This window comes from Rhipicephalus microplus, unplaced genomic scaffold, assembly GCF_043290135.1.
Source record: "Rhipicephalus microplus isolate Deutch F79 unplaced genomic scaffold, USDA_Rmic scaffold_18, whole genome shotgun sequence".
Taxonomy (NCBI): domain Eukaryota; kingdom Metazoa; phylum Arthropoda; class Arachnida; order Ixodida; family Ixodidae; genus Rhipicephalus; species Rhipicephalus microplus.
In genome coordinates, this window is record NW_027464591.1 from 3,760,001 (window position 1) to 3,766,275 (window position 6,275).

General features: G+C 51.9%; 1 pseudogene; it reads right to left on the reverse strand.

Moving 5' to 3' along the window:
- Positions 1-2,570: 2,570 nt before the first annotated feature.
- Positions 2,571-5,755, reverse strand: LOC142785134 (uncharacterized; annotated as a pseudogene).
- Between the last annotated feature and the right edge of the window lie 520 nt (positions 5,756-6,275).

Here is a 6,275-nt window from a genome sequence, read left to right on the forward strand (position 1 = left end):
TTGTAATTCCTGCGATAAAGGAGGTCATCGTGGATCTCAAAGTGAACCGCTTGACGGCGCAGTGTTCGAGAAGATGGAGAAGTCGACGGGTCTGAAAGGAATAGCAGAAGAGCGCTGATCCAGTCATCCTTACGTTGCTCAGACGCCATGTCGCAGTTTGCTGGAAACGCAAACGTTTCGTCCACGGAAGATAGGCAGGCAGAGCTTTCCGATGATACAGGTGAACGCAATAGGGCATCGGCATCAGTGTGACGTCGTCCAGACCTGTAGACAACACGCATGTCAAACTCTTGCAACTGCAAAGCCCAGCGAGCTAAACGGCTGGAGGGATCCTTCAACGTGCATAACCAACAAAGTGCATGGTGATCGGTGACTACGTCGAAAGGGTTACCATACAGGTGCGGTGTAAATTTACCTAGAGCACAAATAATTGCGAGACACTTCTCTTTCACAGAATAATTCTTCTCCGCTTTAGTGAGGGTATGGCTTGCGTATGCGACTACGTACTCCTGGAATCCCGATATGCTCTGCGCGAGCACAGCGCCGAGTCCAACACCACTAGCATCTATGTGTACCTCAATCGGAGCAGTCGGGTCGAAGTGACGCAAGATTGGCGGTGAGGTTAACATGTGGCGCAACGTTTTTAAGGCATCATCACAGGCTGGTGACCAAGCGTAACTTTTCGAGTCATTCCGTAAAAGTTCAGTCAAGGTGGCGGTGATCATAGGAAAATTCCGAATAAAGAGGCGGATATACGAGCAGAGACCAAGGAAGCTGCGCAGATCCTTCAGAGATGCAGGTTTAGGGAACTCTGCAATTGCCTGAAGCTTGGCGGTGTCAGGAAGAATACCGTCTATAGGAACAACATGGCCGAGGATCGTGAGCTGACTTGCGCCTAAGCGGCATTTATTCAGGTTGAGCCTAGGGCCGGCGTCAGTTAGGCACTGTAGTACTTCATATAGCCTGCGGAGATCCGCGGGAAAATCTGGCGAAAATAAAACCACGTCATCTGAATAGCACACGTATGTTTTACACTTCAGGCCACACAAAATATTGTCCATCATCCGCTCGAACGTCGCGGGCGCGTTGCAAAGACCAAAAGGCATGACGCAGAATTCGTAAAGACCGTCAGGTGTGACAAAGGCCATTTTAGGCTGATCTTCAGGCAACATAGAGACTTACCAGTAGCCGCTCCGTAAGTGATTAGAAGAGAAGGTCTCCGCACCTTCGAGGTAGTCAAGGGCATCGTCGATTCTCGGTAAGGGGTAAACGTCCTTTCGAGTTATTTTGTTAAGACGACGGTAGTCAACACAGAATCGAATTGACCCGTACTTCTTCTTAACGAGAATGACTGGAGATGCCCAGGGTCTATTCAAAGGCTCGATGACGCCACGCTTAAGCATGTCAGCTACTTGGTCACCGATAACCTGGAGCTCTGTAGCGGACACGCGATAGGGTCTTTGACGCAGTGGAGCATTGGTACCCGTGTCGATGCGGTGACACACAGCTGACGTGCGGCCGAGGAGACTATATATGCTGGCAGTCAAAGGAAGAACGGAACTTGTTCAAAAGTCGTAGAAGTTGAGCATGTTGCGAAACGGTTAACGTGTCGGTGATGGAGCTGCTCAGTATGTCAGGTCTAGTAGTCTGCGGCGAAGAGGCACAGGTCAATCTAGCGACTTCGTGTTCGGCGAAAGAACCACTCGGCATGTCGATAATTGCAGAATGGTCGAGACTGTAAACACGCCCGACGCACTCGCCCCGAAGTAGGTTTACGGTACATGACAGTAGATTTGAGATGAGCAGTCTGCTGACGCCGTCACGAAGTTCCAAAAGGGCATGAGGTAGCGGCGAACACTTGCGACGAACGTAAACGGAAGATGGCGTAAAAATGCAACTCTACTCGGCGAGCGCGTTGCGAGACACCATGACAAGGGCAAAAGAGTGTGGCGGTATGGTAACGTCTTCAGCAACAAATAGTTTGGCCCGCTTTTAAGAGCGTCATGTAAAGGAGCGTCGCTAAGCACTTCAAATGCCACCTCAGCGCGAGAGCAGTCGATGACGGCCTTATTAGCGGACAGTCCCAACCAAAAATGAGGTCATCGGAGCAGGAATCCAACACTAGCAATTCGACGACATAGATGAGGCCGTCAATCACAATGCGAGCAGTACAGGCAGCGGCCGGCGTGACGTGCTCTGCGCTTTCTGTATCGATATACTTGCTAGTGGCGTCATAACGTTTTTGAGCGCGCGGCAGAGTCTGGCACTGATCACTGAAGCTGCGGCACTAGTGAGCTTCATCAATTTACACGTCCCGAACGGCTCCGGACGGCCCCGGACGCCAGCGCCGCATTCGTTTTTCTCGGGGACCAACTGGAAGCTCCACCCACTGGTCTAGAATCGCTCGGACACATGTTCGTAGTTTGCGTGCGCATGCTGTGCGGCCATCTTAACTTAGACACGGGAAATTTTTTATGCGCTCTTGCTCTCTCTTTGGTTTTTTGTCCGCTTTTCGCATGTTTCTGAATTTCGCATTTTTAGCGAGAGCCGATTACAACATTTCTCCTCCCTTAGAATTGAAAACGCTGAACAGGTTTTCTTTCCCGGGTAGAGCGTCGCAAATCTTGTGAGGATTTCTTCGCATTCTGGATAGGCGGCGACGGTTGCGCAGGTGCCACCTGGTCTGCAGGCTGCTCGTTCAACTCGCCTTCGTGGCTGGTCGGTGAGGGCGCCGCTGCAGCCGGAGGGCTGCAGCGGCGTCCACATCGTCTTGGTCTCGCTGAGCACCGCTCCGAGCAGATGCCGGGCTTGGCCTAGAACGCACTTGGTCTATGTAACGTCGAACCACCACAGCGGGCGTTTGTATGGTGACCATGCGCGACCCTGTAGTGGACTGAACTTTCCCTGGTGTCCATTTCTCTCCCTGGCCGTAGTTACGGGCGTACACGGCTGTGTCGGGCGGCAGTGTCCACTCTTCCATCTCCTGGGTTGACCCTGGGAAAGGTGGAAAACATGAGTCCAAGCGAGAGCGGATCAAGTAGCCGAATAGAAGTTCGGAAGGGGATTTTCCCTCGTGGCACGGCGTTCTCCTGTAGTTGAAAAGAATTTTCACCAATTTCTCTTCTAATGTCCCTTCGCTTATCTTTAAAGCTTCCTTGATGGTCCGAACAGCTCGTTCAGCGAGCCCGTTAGACTGGGGGTGATACACAGCCATAAGGAGGTGTGTGATGTTATTGTTCTTCGCAAAAGTGGCGAATTCTTCACTAGAGAACTGCGTGCCATTGTCCGTTACTATAGTGCGTGGAACACCAAATCTGGCAAAAATGCTACGAAAGTTGGCAATAGTAGACGACGTGCTTGCCTGCCTCATGGGCACGGCTTCAATCCACTTAATTGCAGCATCCACGACTACCAGTATCATGCTGCCTGCGATCGGCCCGGCGAAATCGGCGTGCAGCCTGGACCATTTTTCCTTAACTGCTGGCCAACTCACTGGTTGAGCAGAGGCTGGCATAGGAAGGTTTTGCACGCAGTTGTGGCACAACGCTGAGAGGTGTTCTATCTCTCGGTCTAGTCCCGGCCACCAGAATGCCGATCTGGCGACAGCCTTCATTGCCGATGACCCTTGATGCGTCTCATGCAGCATATATAGCACCCGTTCTCGTGCTTTTGTGGGAACAACTACTCGATGACTCCAGTATAACAACCCATGAGCTACAGATAGCTCTAACCGACGGTCCGAGAATGGCACCTACTCCCTGTCCTTTACATGTTTCGGCCAGCCTTGCTTGGTGTACTCCACGACCCTCGCTAGTAAGAGGTCCCGCGCAGTTAGAGCTTGGAGTTCTTCGACAGACAAAGTACCATCATCGAAACTTGCTAGAGCGGAAACATACTCTGGGGGTTCGCTTCTTGATGGTAGAACTGGAGTCTGCAGCGGTAGCCGGCTGAGGGTGTCGGCGTTTAGTAGCAGCTTACCGGGCGAATACTGAAGCTTGTAGCGAAATCCACCAATGTAGAGCGCCCAGCGCTGTATTCGTGCTGCGGCCAACGCTGGCGTCGGCTTCTCCGCTTTCAGCAGGCCCAGTAGCGGCTGGTGATCTGTGACCAAGGTAAAATCTCTGTTGAGGAGATAGTCGCGAAATTTCGACACCCCAAAAACAAGGGCCAAGGCCTCACGTTCTCGCTGGGAGTAATTCCGCTCAGATGTGGTCAGCGTTCGCAAACGGAAGCCTATGGGCCGGTTATCTTATCCATCCGTATGAAACAACACGGCACCATTGCCATGCGGCGAAGCGTCGCACTCCAGCTTTAATGGCTTTTCGGGGTCGTAGGGAACGAGCACCCCTGCCACAAGTAGGCACTGCTTTGCATTGAAAATGGCTGTTTGTTGAGCTTCTCCCCAGACCCAACGCGCATTTTTGCCAAGCAACTGGTACAAAGGTGCAAGCAAAGATGACATATTCGGCAGGAACTTTGAGTAATACGACAGCATGCCCAGAAATGAGCGTAGTTCCTGCACATTTGTCGGGCTAGGAGCCTAGGCGATTGCTTCCACATGCTTCTCAGTGGGGTGTAGGCCGTTTTTGTCGATTTGGTGCCCTAAGTACGTGACTGAAGGCTGACTAAATTTGCATTTGTCTAGCCGGAGTTTTACACCGTGCTGACGGAAACGCTGCAGTGCCGTTCGATGGGTCTCGCTGCTTCCCTGTCGCTCCGCAACCAACACATCATCGAGATAAGCTTGTACGCCTGGGAGCCCCTGCAGGACTGTTTCGATTTTTCGCTGGAAGATGGCTGGGGCAGACGCTATGCCAAAAGGCAGCCTCTTGAAGCAAAATAGCCCTCGATGTGTGTTAATTACGCATAGTTTCTGCGATTCTTCGTCAAGCGGTACTTGATTATACGCGTCACGTAACTCGAGAGTGCTGAAGTACTCTCCGCCGTCTAGGCATGCAAACATATCGTCAATCACCGGCAATGGGTACTGCTCCAGTTCTTATACAGGACTTAACGGGATCTTGAAATTGACGCAATTTCGAACTGTTCCATATTTTTTTAAGACGAGCACAATGGGCGTAGCCCACTCCGCATGCGCTACCGGTTATAACACCCCAATTGCTACGAGTCTGTCAAGTTCTTGAGAAACCTTATCACGGAGAGCGAAAGGAATGGATCGTGCCTTACAGAACTTGGGTGTAGCTCCTTCCTTGAGTTGAAGGTGCACAGAGGGACCGCTGATGCAGCCGAGTTCCGAGCTGAAAATGTCTTGAAACTCGTTGACGATGTCGTCCATGGCCGGGAGACTCGTTGGCGATCCGGCTTCCGCAGTCAAGTTAAGGACAGGTGACCCTGCATTGCTCAACTGAAAAATTAGGTCCCTTCCGCATAGACTAGGACCGGGACAATTTAATACTACCAAGGAGCAGTCTACTACGGCACCCTTGTAGGCTACCTTCATGTCCAATTCTCCCAGAACGGGGAGCTTGCCAAGGTAACATGAAAGCTTGACAGATGAAGGTTTCAATGTCGGCCATCTCTCCCGGTTCTTTTCATAAATTTCGCGTGGCACAGCGCAGACGGGCGACCCCGTGTCTATCAGCATTGGCATGTCAACGCCGCACCAAGTGAATGTCCTGTGGATTGAGGGTTCTAACTGCCACTTTCGAGATGAAGTCAAAGTCCAAAGGTGCATGGCTTCGTCTACGTTCCCCTCCGCACGGTCTTCCGCCACCGCCAGTGCTCGTCTCCGCATGCCGTGCGTCTGCCCTGTTTCACGTTTCCTCGGCGCGTCGCTCGAACATATTTTCGCAAGATGGCCCAACCTACCACAGCGATAGCACCTACTGTTGGCCCAGCCGCAAGCGTGGCTGTTATGCTTCTTACTTCCGCAGCGTCCGCATTTTAGCGCAGGCTCGCTCGTCAACACGCTTTGCGCGCCAACCTTCAGTACGGTAATTGCATCACCCGATATCTTATTTGCGTCCTCTTCTGCCATTTCGGCTGATAGTGCTATCGCTTCGGCCTCTTCCAAGGTTAAGTTTGGCTTTGCCAGTAGCTGTTTTTGCAAGGCTTTTGATCTGACGCCACAGACTATACAGTCGCGGAGCATTCGTTCCAGCATGCTGCCAAAATTTCAGGTGTCTGCAATGCTTCGGAGGTTGACAAGGAAATGTTGCAAAGGCTCACCGTCGTGCTGACATCTACTGAAGAACCGGAAGCGTTCCGTTATCTCGTGGCGCTTCGGGTGGAAATATTCATCCAGCGCTGCAACG